Source organism: Euprymna scolopes, chromosome 40 (genome assembly GCF_053919585.1).
Source record: "Euprymna scolopes isolate OS-2025 chromosome 40, ASM5391958v1, whole genome shotgun sequence".
NCBI lineage: Eukaryota > Metazoa > Mollusca > Cephalopoda > Sepiida > Sepiolidae > Euprymna > Euprymna scolopes.
In genome coordinates, this window is record NC_136521.1 from 3,187,879 (window position 1) to 3,202,702 (window position 14,824).

At 37.0% G+C, this 14,824-nt stretch overlaps 1 protein-coding gene across 1 annotated transcript in view; it reads right to left on the reverse strand.

The window, feature by feature from the left end:
* LOC145265707 (S-crystallin SL20-1-like) overlaps positions 1-14,824 on the reverse strand; it is a 296,744-nt gene that overhangs the window by 151,236 nt on the left and 130,684 nt on the right. The window lies entirely within an intron of this gene.

Here is a 14,824-nt window from a genome sequence, read left to right on the forward strand (position 1 = left end):
GAAGGGTGACAGCGGGACTATGAGGCATTAAATGTGAATAGAAAAACAAAATGAAGCAGTTGACAATTGTTTTCAAGATGATTCATGTAATGTAGATTTACGAGCACATTAATCCAAAGTCTATGACTTTTTATACATTAAATTTAGCAGAAACTTTATGGCAGCCTACCTGCCATATCTTCTATTATCAATGAGCGATGGCTACGATTTTCCGGTCATTGTCAGGGGAGCAGGCAAAAGCCTGGGAAGAAATGTATTACTGTTGACTCCACAGCAGGGGCGCACGAGCATAGGACAACTGTGAAAAATTTCCCCCACTCTATATCTGTGCCTAAATCAAAACGCGGATTCCATGAACAAAGCTTCTTTCTTAGAACTGCACGCCTGTGGAACTCTGTTCCGTCTGCCTGCTTCCCACCGGACTACAACTTGGATGTGTTCAAGTCCAACGTTAACAAATTCCTAAGGAACCGCCCCCTTAAGTAAACACTTCATCAAATCTCCACACTAACGTAATGTACTTGCAATAGCCCTTATCCCTGAGTGGCTTCCGGGCTTTGATAAGTGGTGATCACTGTGTAAAATAAAAAAATAAAAAAAATAAAAAACTGAGATCAGCGTACATCAATCAAATTGCACATGACGCCAAATGTGATCATGAAGATCGGGGGCAACTGATGGAAGAGAAGGAAATCTCGTTTAACGAGCCCGATCAGATATAGATAACCTCTCCACTGCATTATGAACTCCAGAACTAAATCTTTCATTGGAGATGTTGGAATTGAACGCAGAAAAACGCTTTTAAGGAACTTTTTTTAATTACACTTACCCCAAAACATAGCACAGTGCCGCTTTGATGTAGGGGGCTATTATCATGGAAATAAGTTGCAGGGATATTATGTAGGGGGTTGAGTAGCAAGATTGTTCACATTACACTTGAACTTCTGCATGTCAGTGTAACGATGTTGTCTGCCCGGGTAGCACCAATACATCTTGCTCAAAGGCTAAGAGTTGGGTGGGGTGTTTGACATGGAAGTTGAGGAATTCTTTCTTTTCTTCCAAGTTTTTTTTTTACATGGAGGTCACCACTTATCAAGGCTCGGAGGCCACTCAGGGATAAGCGTTATTGCGTGTACAGTAATCAATGAGATGGTATTGCAGTGATCATTAGTGTTAGAGATTTGATAGAGTGTCTTACTTAAGAGACGGTTTTTCAGGAATTTGTTTATGTTGGACTTGAAGACATCCAAATTGTAGTAAGGTGGGAAACAGGCAGACGGAAGAGAGTTCCACAAGCGTGCACTTCTGAGAAAGAAGCTCTGCTCATGGAATCTACGTTTGGATTTAGGCACAGATAAAGAGTGGGGAAAATTCTTGACATTAGTTTATGCAAGACGGATGTTTATCGTGAAAGATTGGCGAGGGGGGACGAGAGATTGGGGCTGAGACGAGCACTTGCTATGGAAATAATGATAAAACAAAGACAGGCTCGCAACGTCTCTTCTGTGGGAGAGAGGCTGGGGGGAAGAGAAAAGGGAATCCCCCACTAAGCTACGAAGTCTATTTTGTACTCTGTCAAGGCAGGATAGGCTGTTATAGCAGCTCTTGCCCAGATGTGGCAGCAGTACTCCATCTTTGGACGTACTTGGCTTTTATACAGATAGAGAATTGCATCAGTAGTGAGATATCTTCTGGAGCGGTAGAAGGATCCCACCATTTTCCAAGCGTCCTTGGCAACACACCTGATGTATGTGTTCCATTTCAGATCAGGAGTAAAGATCAAATATGTCTGGAATATGTCTTTATTGCCGATATAGTGTACAGAAAAAAGAAGTGAAATTGACATGGCGACGAGAGGTCTGCTCTATTATCTAGGAAATATTGTTATTTCCTCCACCCCTGTAATATTTAAGCGGTAGACCACCAACTAAGTGATAGGAACGAAACTGGAAGACGAGATAATACAGTTTCTTTAAGAGAAAAATAATTTGAGTCGGAGAGAAAGAAAGAAAAAGGAAAAAGAGAATTAAAGAGAGATATGGTGAAGATAAAGAACACAGAGATTCACGAGAAAGAGAAAGAAAATGAATATAAAATGGGATGGAAAAAAGAAAAAGTAATCTCTAAAGGGGAAAACAGAATGATCTCAAGAGATGGGTGGTTGGAATTAACGTTTAATAAAAACCATTGTGTTCTGCGAAACAAGACAGTTAGCTAGCTGGCATTGAAGTGAACACATCGTCCCTGGGTTCTTTCCAAAGGGCAGAAAACCCCATAAGATCTAAGTTGAAAAGATTCGTCTTCGTAGCTGGGAAATTGTCTAAATGAACTTAGATGAAAACGCCCTGCATCAGAAAGCCGTTAACAAGACAACGAACCTAACTTTCCTTGTACGAATGTTACCGCGAAGATCTTTTAAATAATTATTTTTGTTTATAAGAAATTATCTCGAGGTAAGTTTTGCATTGCTGACTTGAAATACGGTTCATTACAGCACCGACCCCAAGTTGCCTGACTACAACTTGGATTTATTCAAGTCCAACATAAACAAATTCCTGATAAACCGCCTCTTTAAGTAGAACACTTTGTCAAATCTCCATTACTAAGGATTACTACGATATTATCCCATTGATTACTGTACATAATGTATACCCATTAACCCTTATCACAGAGTGGCTTCCGGGCCTTGATAAGTGGTGACTATCATGTAGAAAAAAATGAACTCAGCTGCAGAATCTGAGAATGAACGGCCAGCTTAAGCTAAGTGTTGCTACATAGACTTCGGATCGTGCACGTTTTGCATAGCCAGGGAATCAGAGCGTAATTCCCAATAACCAGTAAGTGTCTGGTAACATTCAGAGGGGACCACCACTAGACAGTTAAGTGTAGCCTTGCTGGGTTGCATCTATTGTCCTGGTAGCCGGGATTAACGATTACGCTACAGAGGTATATCACAAATATGGTTCCCTGAACCAGGATTGCGACAAATACAACCCAAAGGACATAGGGTTATATGAGTACAGTCGAGGAAGAAGGAACACGGGCAGAAATTCTAAAGTCTAGCAGTTATGTGGAAGAAACTATTAAAGCAAAATGCTTTCTTACATCTACGGATCTCTATAATGTAGGGGTGGGTCTTTGCTACTTGTCGGATATGACGAGGGTATTTACGTCGAGGGTTACAAAAGCTTGTAGGTCGTCGTGGCATCAAGCATTAAAATACTTGTAGAACAGGCAGAGGTGTGCACCATTTCGTCGGTGGGACAGAGATTAAAGGCTAGATGACGGTTTAAGACCTATAAGGTTGGGGACTCTTTCTTTAACCCTGTCCAGGAGTGATAGAAAAGTAGCAGATACACCAACCCACATGCGATAACAATACTCCATACATGGGCAAATGGTGGCCTTATAGAGGTACATGATACTTTCAGGTGTAAGTAACTTTCTAGCACGGTAGATAGAGTCCACCTTCTTCTCAGTAGTCTTGGGAATGCTCTCGATGTTCCAATTCATGGTCCTTGTGAACGTTAAGCCGAGGAGTATTAAATCAGTACTTTCAGTTAACGTATCTTTAGTCATAGTTATTAGTGGTTGAGAAGGTTTCTTGTAATTATTGAAGGAAGGAAGCTTGATCTTGGCAGTATTGAATGTGACCGTGCATTTTTTCCCTCATACCACTTCCTCTAGCGTTTCTGCCATTGCCTTAGATATGTGTTCATTTGTTTCCCCTCGTACCTGTTACAGAGCGTTGTGTCTTCAGCAAATATACTCATCTCAAAGACAATTTTATCAAAGAGCTCATTTATGAATATTAAGGATAATAAAGGTCCAAGGATCGACCCCTGAAGTACACCCGTATTTATATCATATTGTTTAGATGTACGACCGTTAAGGACAACCTGGATTCTTCTCTTATTTAAGAAGGATTTAATTATGTTAAATGTTCGTCCAGGTCCCACACGACGAATGACCTAGATTGGTCCACCGGATATCGACTGACACTTTACGGCTTAGTCTTCCGGCATTTATTGAAATAGTCTATTACTAGGTAACATAAGTTAGTTCAACCATAATTATATAGTTTAGTACATTTCATTGTAAATGTATAAGTCATGTGCTGGTTTGATTTTTAGAAAAATAACAATAAGTTTTACTATCAACAAATCCATATTTATAAGACGATTAATTATTGAGATAACGTATAGGTTAGAGAGGTTTAAAATGTAACAACACTGTTAAAAACTAACGGCCACATTACAGATGTACCAGCCTAGCAAAGGTAAACCACTAGGAAAGAAAGTCTATATTTGCTAAGCTATTAGATTAAAGTTCAGTCCGTTTCCATAAGTGTGTTTGACTATCATGAATGAAAAAGACACCGTGATACTTAGTAGCTATTACAATAACCAAGCCAAAATATGGTTTGAATCGTAAAATTAAACGAGAACGTGCGAGAGTTATAGATAAAAACTTAATAAGACGAACCAGTTTTTAATTGAAAATCGTAGTTTATAGATCTAGAAAGTAAATTCGGCTTGATAAACCTGAAAGTAGAATTAAACTGTGACCATTAGAAAAGTCATTTTTTTTTTAATTCAAAATTGGTTGAATTACTTACGCCAATGTACTGAAATATTTTAAAGGTTTGATCTAATTCCTCCAGATATATTAAAGTTTTTAATTGCAAATTGTAGTTTATTAGATCTAGAACGTAAATTCGGCTTGATAAACCTGAAAGTAGAATTAAACTGTGGGCATTAGAAAAGTCATTTATTTTTATTCAAAATTGGTTGAATTACTTACGCCAATGTACTGAAATATGTTAAAGGTTTGATCTAATTCCTCCAGATATATTAAAATGACGTAGATGTTACTTTTTATTTATGTCGTTACGGTTCAACCCTATCGACCCACACGTCGTCCTGCACTCCGTCGCAAAGGAACAAACAAAAAACGAAATAAACAAAACTTCGATAGACATTTTTAAAAGTGCAAATGAAATTAAGTTATTTGTTGTTCTTCTAAAGAACGCATTTCATCATCTTTCTCTAAGGTTTTCGCGCACACATGTGTTTTTTTGAAAGCTTCTATCTCTCCGTCACTAGAAGCTGGCGCTAGCCGGCGCTATTGTGCATTCGTTTTCATACGGCCAACTTCCACGCCACGCACTTTATTTATTTATTTTTTATTTTTTTGTTTCTTGTGATTAAAACAACATCTCACCTTAATTGGCGAAATAAAAGATAAAATGTAAGGTAATTTCAACTTTTCTTCCAAATTTCGGATTTCGCTAATCATACCCAAATGCACATTATTTTATTTTCGTGCATTGATAGTTGCAATTTCTTATTATGAGTTAAGGGTAAAATAGATTTATTAATTGATATAATAATTTAATGGATGATTTCACGCTATAAACCAGTCGCTTTCAGAAAATGTAAAGATAAATGTAATTAAAAGACGAGATTGTACGATGTTCGACATTATGAAAATTTAAATATGGACTTATGGCTTCATAGATTAAGGAGGATTATAGAAAAAGCGAAATATAATTAAAAGACTTCATATATATATATATATATATATATATATATATATATATATATATATATATATATATATAACAGAGGATGGAGGAAGTGAGAAAGTATGGCTGTGGAAATCTTTTTACCCGAATATACTGTGTCAATCGCTTTTTTTTAATTAATAAAATATCTATATTTCAATAAATATACGTCAGAACGAAATGGAAATCATATCATCAAACGACTGCTTTAAGGTTAGTTATTTCCCAAAATGTTATTCTAATTCATGCGATGTTCATGAAGTTATGACATTTTATTCTTTATCGTGGAATTTCCACTATCCACCGCTTTATTGCAGGTCTCTTAAAATGTTTTTTTTCAGGGCAAAAATACAATGTTTGTTTTATCATGCGAACTTTATTTTATTATATTTTTCTGTCAAAGAATAATGGGAAAATTCTAGGTGCTAAGCCTCAAATAAATGAATTATTTATCGACATATCCACCATTTTTTAAATAAGTTAAGACAACCTTTTTTCTCCCCGAGAAGTCAATTGTTTCATCCCAAAAAGGAGTTATAGCTCTAGTAATATCAGCTATGTTCTCCACAAGGTATCCTTTGAAGTAAATTGCTATCCTCCCTCATAAACTCCTCTTTTTAATATTGACTAGAGATATTCAATCGGGTTATGGTCTGGAGAACACGATGGTTAAGTCATGAGAGTTTCTACAAAGAAGCCCACATATTCAAGAAAGGCTGCAGTTGCCATAACAGAATGCGATGGTGCATTGTCATGCATAAAAATGATTTGAAAACGACGTGACAATATAGGTCATCTAGCCATAGTGACAAATGTTTATCCAAAAAGGCCGTGTACGCATTGCTGGTAAGTTTTACATCCTCTGGAACTCAGAATGGTCCAACCAACTTATCCCTAATGATTCCTGTCCAAAACATGATGACTCCACCTCGTTGTTGGCAATGAACTCTGTAAGGGGTTGGAGTTCCGTTCGAGTTCCAAACTTTGGCCGATCCATCCGGGCCATCAAGAGTAGCACGGGTCTCATCTTCAAATAGGACACGTTGGAAATCCATTTCATGTAATTCTGTGCCCAAGCCTTTCGTTTTTCCCTATGTTGTTTGCTCAATGGAGGCCTTGGAATAGTTTTGATGTTCCTTGTCATCTCATTCAACACATATTTCGGTCCTGTCTGGATCTTAGAGCGAATCCAGCTCTTGCAAAAAAGGAAGCACTGGTGTTGTTTGGATTTCGGTTGACTTCTCTACGAATTTTCCTAATATCACAATATGAAAGGTTTCCCCTGGTGCCCTTATCCTTTTTGGATTTGGTGTTGGGGTTGTTCACGAATAAAGCCAAAGTTCTGTGATCCCTTTCCAGTTCCATAGCTAAATTTTTTATGAACAATCCTTCTGTGAGTCCAGCAACAATCCTTTTTTTTTTCGATAACCGTTAATCGCCCCTTTATTTGGCATTTTAAAAGACATACAATAAAGCTATGGACAGCATACATTACTTGATAATAAATAAAATGTCATAACTTCGTGAATATCGCATGGATGTGAATAAAATTTTGGGATACAACTAACCTTGAAACAGTTATTTGATGATACGATTTTCATTTTTGTATGACGTATATTTAGTGAAATATTGATATTTTACTAATCTGCAATAAAGCGATTGACACAGTTTACAATGTCCAGCGTGTAAAAATATACCATTTGTTGTAAATATCTAATGGATAAACATCTGAAGAAGTTGGTGGGGACAGGATATTTTTACGGAAACATAAATCGTAAAATTGCCAACTCATTAATGAAACGGCTGTAATGGAAAAATCCAGGAAATAAACGAAGGCTATAAAAAAGAAAACGTGAGTCTTTGAATTTTCAACAAAATTTTGCCCTATATATATATATATATATATATATATATATATATATAAAGTTTTGGTGGTTAAATTTTATATTCTGAAAAAAACAACGTATAGACACATATATTCGAATTAAGACTTTATTGTTAGACAAAAGGAATATATAGAAGGGGTTATGTTAATTTCCTTTATCCATGGATTTCAATAATGGCTCATATCATCAGAGGAAATGAAATGCGGTTAGCAAAATGTCCAGCTGTGAATGGACGCTTATTTTGCTTTTCAGCACAATTATTGAAGATAGTTTTTTGAGGGGTTGTGGATAATAATATTGAAAAAAATATACAAAAAGAGAACCTGGGCAGTCCATTATCGGAAGGAGTACAATGTCCTTCGGGGTTATAATCCAGGTGGGCAGAAAGTCGGTCCAATAATCGTCTAACTCATGTTCAGATAACCTACATCTAAAATTTAATGTGTCTAGCCGCAAAATTGGTGGAGTCAGCAAAGGTCAACTTTTACCTCTTGGCAGTAAAATTATCGCTCGCAAAACTGATTTAAATGTTTGCTGCATACCGTTTATGTAAAATTTCAAATGTTTAGACCCAAAATTCGCTGAAAAGTTTGCTAGAGACAGCAAAGGTAAGATCTTTTGAACTTTGACCCATTGGCAACCAAAAGTCCGATTCAAAACGATTAAAAAGTTTGTCTATCTTTGAACAGATTTGGTGCAAAATTCCATATTCTTAGATTCAAAATTGGCTGAGTAATTTGGTAGAGATTTAAGAGGTCAAATTTTTAAAAATTTTACTCCAGATTTGATCTCTTAACATTTATAGTTTTGGGCTCAAATCAAGTTCAACCTTTGAGCCATGGCGAAGTAATTTACATTTAAACGTTCAAGTGTTTAGACCTAAAATTAGCGAAGTAGTTTGGTAGAGTTTACAAACGTCAAATCTCGAGATTGTAGACTGAAAATTGATAGAGTAGTTTGTAAGGAAATGTACACACACAGACAGACAATTTCACTTATATATATATATATATATATATATATATATATATATATATATATATATATAAAGCTGAACGTCCATGTGTGCGTCTGGTCACGAATAGGCTCCTATATGGTTGATTATTATAGAAAACTGATCATATATAATGATCGATGTATCGAGACACAGAAATGAGTATGTTTGATCTGGTATAATGATGATTCCTTAAAATTGTGGGGTCTTCGTGCGCGCCTGGTCAACAAAGTATGGAAATTAAAATTTTAAAAATTAAAAAAAAACGTTTACAAGTGTTTTTGATATAGATGTACATAATAATACGTTGATAAGTATGTTTTAACTTAAATAGGGATGGTATGATAAAATTGCGGGGTCTGCGTTCGCGCCTGGCCTCCATAGAATGGAAATACGCACAAACTTTAATAAAAACTTTTCATATCTATCTGCGTAAGTATACTTTGATAATTATGTTTCAGTTTGAAGAAATATGGTACAATACAATACATTCAGTGTGAACAGGTATGGTATAATAAATTATGGGGTTTATCTATTTTATTTTTACTTTCATCATATTTTTGCTTTGGTTTTGATACCCCCAAATCCGAAGCTTTCTCTGTACAACCCTCCCTTTTCATAACCTATCATACTTTCATAAATCCGAGTCCATTTTCTGTAGGCTGTTTTTGAACCCAGTCAACGACGGGTACTTTTGCTAGTATATAAATATATATATATATATATATATATATATATATATATATATATATATATATATATATATATATATATATATATATATTCGCCATTATCCGGGTCTTCACATAAAAAAGTAAGCAAGAGCCGAATGAAGATCTGGTTCAAAAGCTGAATAAGTACCTGAGTTTTTTTATCTCTTCTTCTCTTCTCTATCTATCTTCTATTCTATCTTCTTCTTCTATTCTTTCTATCTTCTTCTTCTATATCTATCTTCTTCTCTTCTTCTATCTATTCTTTTCTATCTTTCTTCTATCTTCTATCTTCTTCTATTCTTTCTTCTTCTATCTTCTTCTTCTATCTATATAAATAAAATGAACTCATTTTTTCCCGTCGTATTTTGACCTTAATAGGATTAAAAATCAAGATATTTCATGCAAATATAATATGCACAAACGGCAGACCAATATCTGAGGTGTGTTATAGGCTTATTATTTCTCAAATTCCTCGATAATCTTAGATTTCTATACTTTTTCTGCTGAGAAGTCACGGCCAAAATCGGTTAAGATCAATGGAAGTGGTAAAATATTTTCTCTCTCATAAATTCCTCCTCCCCCCTGCCACCACTTAACACCGTTTGGGGATCGTTCACAAGGAACAGTTGAGAAGAGAACACCGGTTTGGCTTCGTAGTTCTTTCATGTGAAGTTATTTAAAATCAGAAAACTAAGCTGCAGTGCTCTGTGGCGTAGTGGTTAGCATGCTGGACGATTCACATTATATTTTCACGTTCGCGCCGACCTACCGTAGTCGTTTTTTTTTGTTTTTTTTCCTAAACAACTGGAATGGACTTTTCTTGGTGGCCGAACTGTTAACGTTGCAGATGTTTGTTTTTTTTTTCACACTTTATTTTCCTACTTTTACTCATGACTCCGGGTTTGATCCTTCCTACTTACTTACCATAACATTTTTTAACCCCCCCCCCGTCCCGGAAACAAACACTCGGGCAACGCCGGGTACCCCCGCTAGTCTTCTTCTTCTATCTATATAAATAAAATGAACTCATTTTTTCCCGTCGTATTTTGACCTTAATAGGATTAAAAATCAAGATATTTCATGCAAATATAATATGCACAAACGGCAGACCAATATCTGAGGTGTGTTATAGGCTTATTATTTCTCAAATTCCTCGATAATCTTAGATTTCTATACTTTTTCTGCTGAGAAGTCACGGCCAAAATCGGTTAAGATCAATGGAAGTGGTAAAATATTTTCTCTCTCATAAATTTCTCCTCCCCCTGCCACCACTTAACACCGTTTGGAGATCGTTCACAAGGAACAGTTGAGAAGAGAACACCGGTTTGGCTTCGTAGTTCTTTCATGTGAAGTTATTTAAAATCAGAAAACTAAGCTGCAGTGCTCTGTGGCGTAGTGGTTAGCATGCTGGACGATTCACATTATATTTTCACGTTCGCGCCGACCTACCGTAGTCGTTTTTTTTTTTTTTTTCGTAAACAACTGGAATGGACTTTTCTTGGTGGCCGAACTGTTAACGTTGCAGATGTTTGTTTTTTTTTTCACACTTTATTTTCCTACTTTTACTCATGACTCCGGGTTTGATCCTTCCTACTTACTTACCATAACATTTTTAACCCCCCCCCCCGTCCCGGAAACAAACACTCGGGCAACGCCGGGTACCCCCGCTAGTCTTCTTCTATCTTTTCTTCTATATAAATAAAATGAACTCATTTTTTCCCGTCGTATTTTGACCTTAATAGGATTAAAAATCAAGATATTTCATGCAAATATAATATGCACAAACGGCAGACCAATATCTGAGGTGTGTTATAGGCTTATTATTTCTCAAATTCCTCGATAATCTTAGATTTCTATACTTTTTCTGCTGAGAAGTCACGGCCAAAATCGGTTAAGATCAATGGAAGTGGTAAAATATTTTCTCTCTCATAAATTCCTCCTCCCCCTGCCACCACTTAACACCGTTTGGGGATCGTTCACAAGGAACAGTTGAGAAGAGAACACCGGTTTGGCTTCGTAGTTCTTTCATGTGAAGTTATTTAAAATCACTAAACTAAGCTGCAGTGCTCTGTGGCGTAGTGGTTAGCGTGCTGGACGATTCACATTATATTTTCACGTTCGCGCCGACCTACCGTAGTCGTTTTTTTTTTTTTTTTCCTAAACAACTGGAATGGACTTTTCTTGGTGGCCGAACTGTTAACGTTGCAGATGTTTGTTTTTTTTCACACTTTATTTTCCTACTTTTACTCATGACTCCGGGTTTGATCCTTCTTACTTACTTACCATAACATTTTTAACCCCCCCCCCGTCCCGGAAACAAACACTCGGGCAACGCCGGGTACCCCCGCTAGTCTTCTTCTATCTTTTCTTCTATATAAATAAAATGAACTCATTTTTTCCCGTCGTATTTTGACCTTAATAGGATTAAAAATCAAGATATTTCATGCAAATATAATATGCACAAACGGCAGACCAATATCTGAGGTGTGTTATAGGCTTATTATTTCTCAAATTCCTCGATAATCTTAGATTTCTATACTTTTTCTGCTGAGAAGTCACGGCCAAAATCGGTTAAGATCAATGGAAGTGGTAAAATATTTTCTCTCTCATAAATTCCTCCTCCCCCTGCCACCACTTAACACCGTTTGGGGATCGTTCACAAGGAACAGTTGAGAAGAGAACACCGGTTTGGCTTCGTAGTTCTTTCATGTGAAGTTATTTAAAATCACTAAACTAAGCTGCAGTGCTCTGTGGCGTAGTGGTTAGCGTGCTGGACGATTCACATTATATTTTCACGTTCGCGCCGACCTACCGTAGTCGTTTTTTTTTTTTTTTTCCTAAACAACTGGAATGGACTTTTCTTGGTGGCCGAACTGTTAACGTTGCAGATGTTTGTTTTTTTTCACACTTTATTTTCCTACTTTTACTCATGACTCCGGGTTTGATCCTTCTTACTTACTTACCATAACATTTTTAACCCCCCCCCGTCCCGGAAACAAACACTCGGGCAACGCCGGGTACCCCCGCTAGTCTTCTTCTTCTATCTTCTATCTATATAAATAAAATGAACTCATTTTTTCCCGTCGGATTTTGACCTTAATAGGATTAAAAATCAAGATATTTCATGCAAATATAATATGCACAAACGGCAGACCAATATCTGAGGTGTGTTATAGGCTTATTATTTCTCAAATTCCTCGATAATCTTAGATTTCTATACTTTTTCTGCTGAGAAGTCACGGCCAAAATCGGTTAAGATCAATGGAAGTGGTAAAATATTTTCTCTCTCATAAATTTCTCCTCCCCCTGCCACCACTTAACACCGTTTGGAGATCGTTCACAAGGAACAGTTGAGAAGAGAACACCGGTTTGGCTTCGTAGTTCTTTCATGTGAAGTTATTTAAAATCAGAAAACTAAGCTGCAGTGCTCTGTTGCGTAGTGGTTAGCATGCTGGACGATTCACATTATATTTTCACGTTCGCGCCGACCTACCGTAGTCGTTTTATTTTGTTTTTTTTCCTAAACAACTGGAATGGACTTTTCTTGGTGGCCGAACTGTTAACGTTGCAGATGTTTGTTTTTTTTTTTCACACTTTATTTTCCTACTTTTACTCATGACTCCGGGTTTGATCCTTCCTACTTACTTACCATAACATTTTTAACCCCCCCCCCCCCGTCCCGGAAACAAACACTCGGGCAACGCCGGGTACCCCCGCTAGTCTTCTTCTATCTTTTCTTCTATATAAATAAAATGAACTCATTTTTTCCCGTCGTATTTTGACCTTAATAGGATTAAAAATCAAGATATTTCATGCAAATATAATATGCACAAACGGCAGACCAATATCTGAGGTGTGTTATAGGCTTATTATTTCTCAAATTCCTCGATAATCTTAGATTTCTATACTTTTTCTGCTGAGAAGTCACGGCCAAAATCGGTTAAGATCAATGGAAGTGGTAAAATATTTTCTCTCTCATAAATTCCTCCTCCCCCTGCCACCACTTAACACCGTTTGGGGATCGTTCACAAGGAACAGTTGAGAAGAGAACACCGGTTTGGCTTCGTAGTTCTTTCATGTGAAGTTATTTAAAATCACTAAACTAAGCTGCAGTGCTCTGTGGCGTAGTGGTTAGCGTGCTGGACGATTCACATTATATTTTCACGTTCGCGCCGACCTACCGTAGTCGTTTTTTTTTTTTTTTTCCTAAACAACTGGAATGGACTTTTCTTGGTGGCCGAACTGTTAACGTTGCAGATGTTTGTTTTTTTTCACACTTTATTTTCCTACTTTTACTCATGACTCCGGGTTTGATCCTTCTTACTTACTTACCATAACATTTTTAACCCCCCCCCGTCCCGGAAACAAACACTCGGGCAACGCCGGGTACCCCCGCTAGTCTTCTTCTATCTTTTCTTCTTCTATATAAATAAAATGAACTCATTTTTTCCCGTCGTATTTTGACCTTAATAGGATTAAAAATCAAGATATTTCATGCAAATATAATATGCACAAACGGCAGACCAATATCTGAGGTGTGTTATAGGCTTATTATTTCTCAAATTCCTCGATAATCTTAGATTTCTATACTTTTTCTGCTGAGAAGTCACGGCCAAAATCGGTTAAGATCAATGGAAGTGGTAAAATATTTTCTCTCTCATAAATTCCTCCTCCCCCTGCCACCACTTAACACCGTTTGGGGATCGTTCACAAGGAACAGTTGAGAAGAGAACACCGGTTTGGCTTCGTAGTTCTTTCATGTGAAGTTATTTAAAATCACTAAACTAAGCTGCAGTGCTCTGTGGCGTAGTGGTTAGCGTGCTGGACGATTCACATTATATTTTCACGTTCGCGCCGACCTACCGTAGTCGTTTTTTTTTTTTTTTTCCTAAACAACTGGAATGGACTTTTCTTGGTGGCCGAACTGTTAACGTTGCAGATGTTTGTTTTTTTTCACACTTTATTTTCCTACTTTTACTCATGACTCCGGGTTTGATCCTTCCTACTTACCTACCATAACATTTTTAAACCCCCCCCCCGTCCCGGAAACAAACACTCGGGCAACGCCGGGTACCCCCGCTAGTATATCATAATACAAAATCAACCACGTTGGGTCAGTTTTTTTTTCTTGTGTTATATTTTTAAATATATAATTTCTGTCTGAGAAATTGTTTTTTCCGTTTTGTCTATTTTTTTTCTACGTGTTTTCAATCAAACAGAAGCTTCTCGGCGCACTCTATCTTACATTGAAAGAGTTATAAACCGGCTTCGAAAACTAGTAGGTGATGATCTTTTCTCATCCGTATAACCTCTTTCTTAGAAAAGAGACGTTGCGATCATGTCTTTCAAGTGCTAAACTCAACTCCAATCGATGGTTCCCCCATTGCTAAACTTTCACAAAAAAGAAACACTCGACTAGCTGCAGCCACTATATTCAATTTCCCCTACTTTCCATCTGTGCCTAAACGCAGATTCCATTAACAAAGCTTCTTTCCCTGAACTTTCCTCCTATGGAACACTGTTCCGCTGGATTGCTTCCTGGTTGACTACAACATTGTAACCTTCAAATCCAATGTAAACAAGTTCTTGTTGAACCGCTCCCATAAATAATCAAGTTCTTTTTTCTTTTCATACGTGGAGGTCCTCACTTATCAAGGCCCGGAAG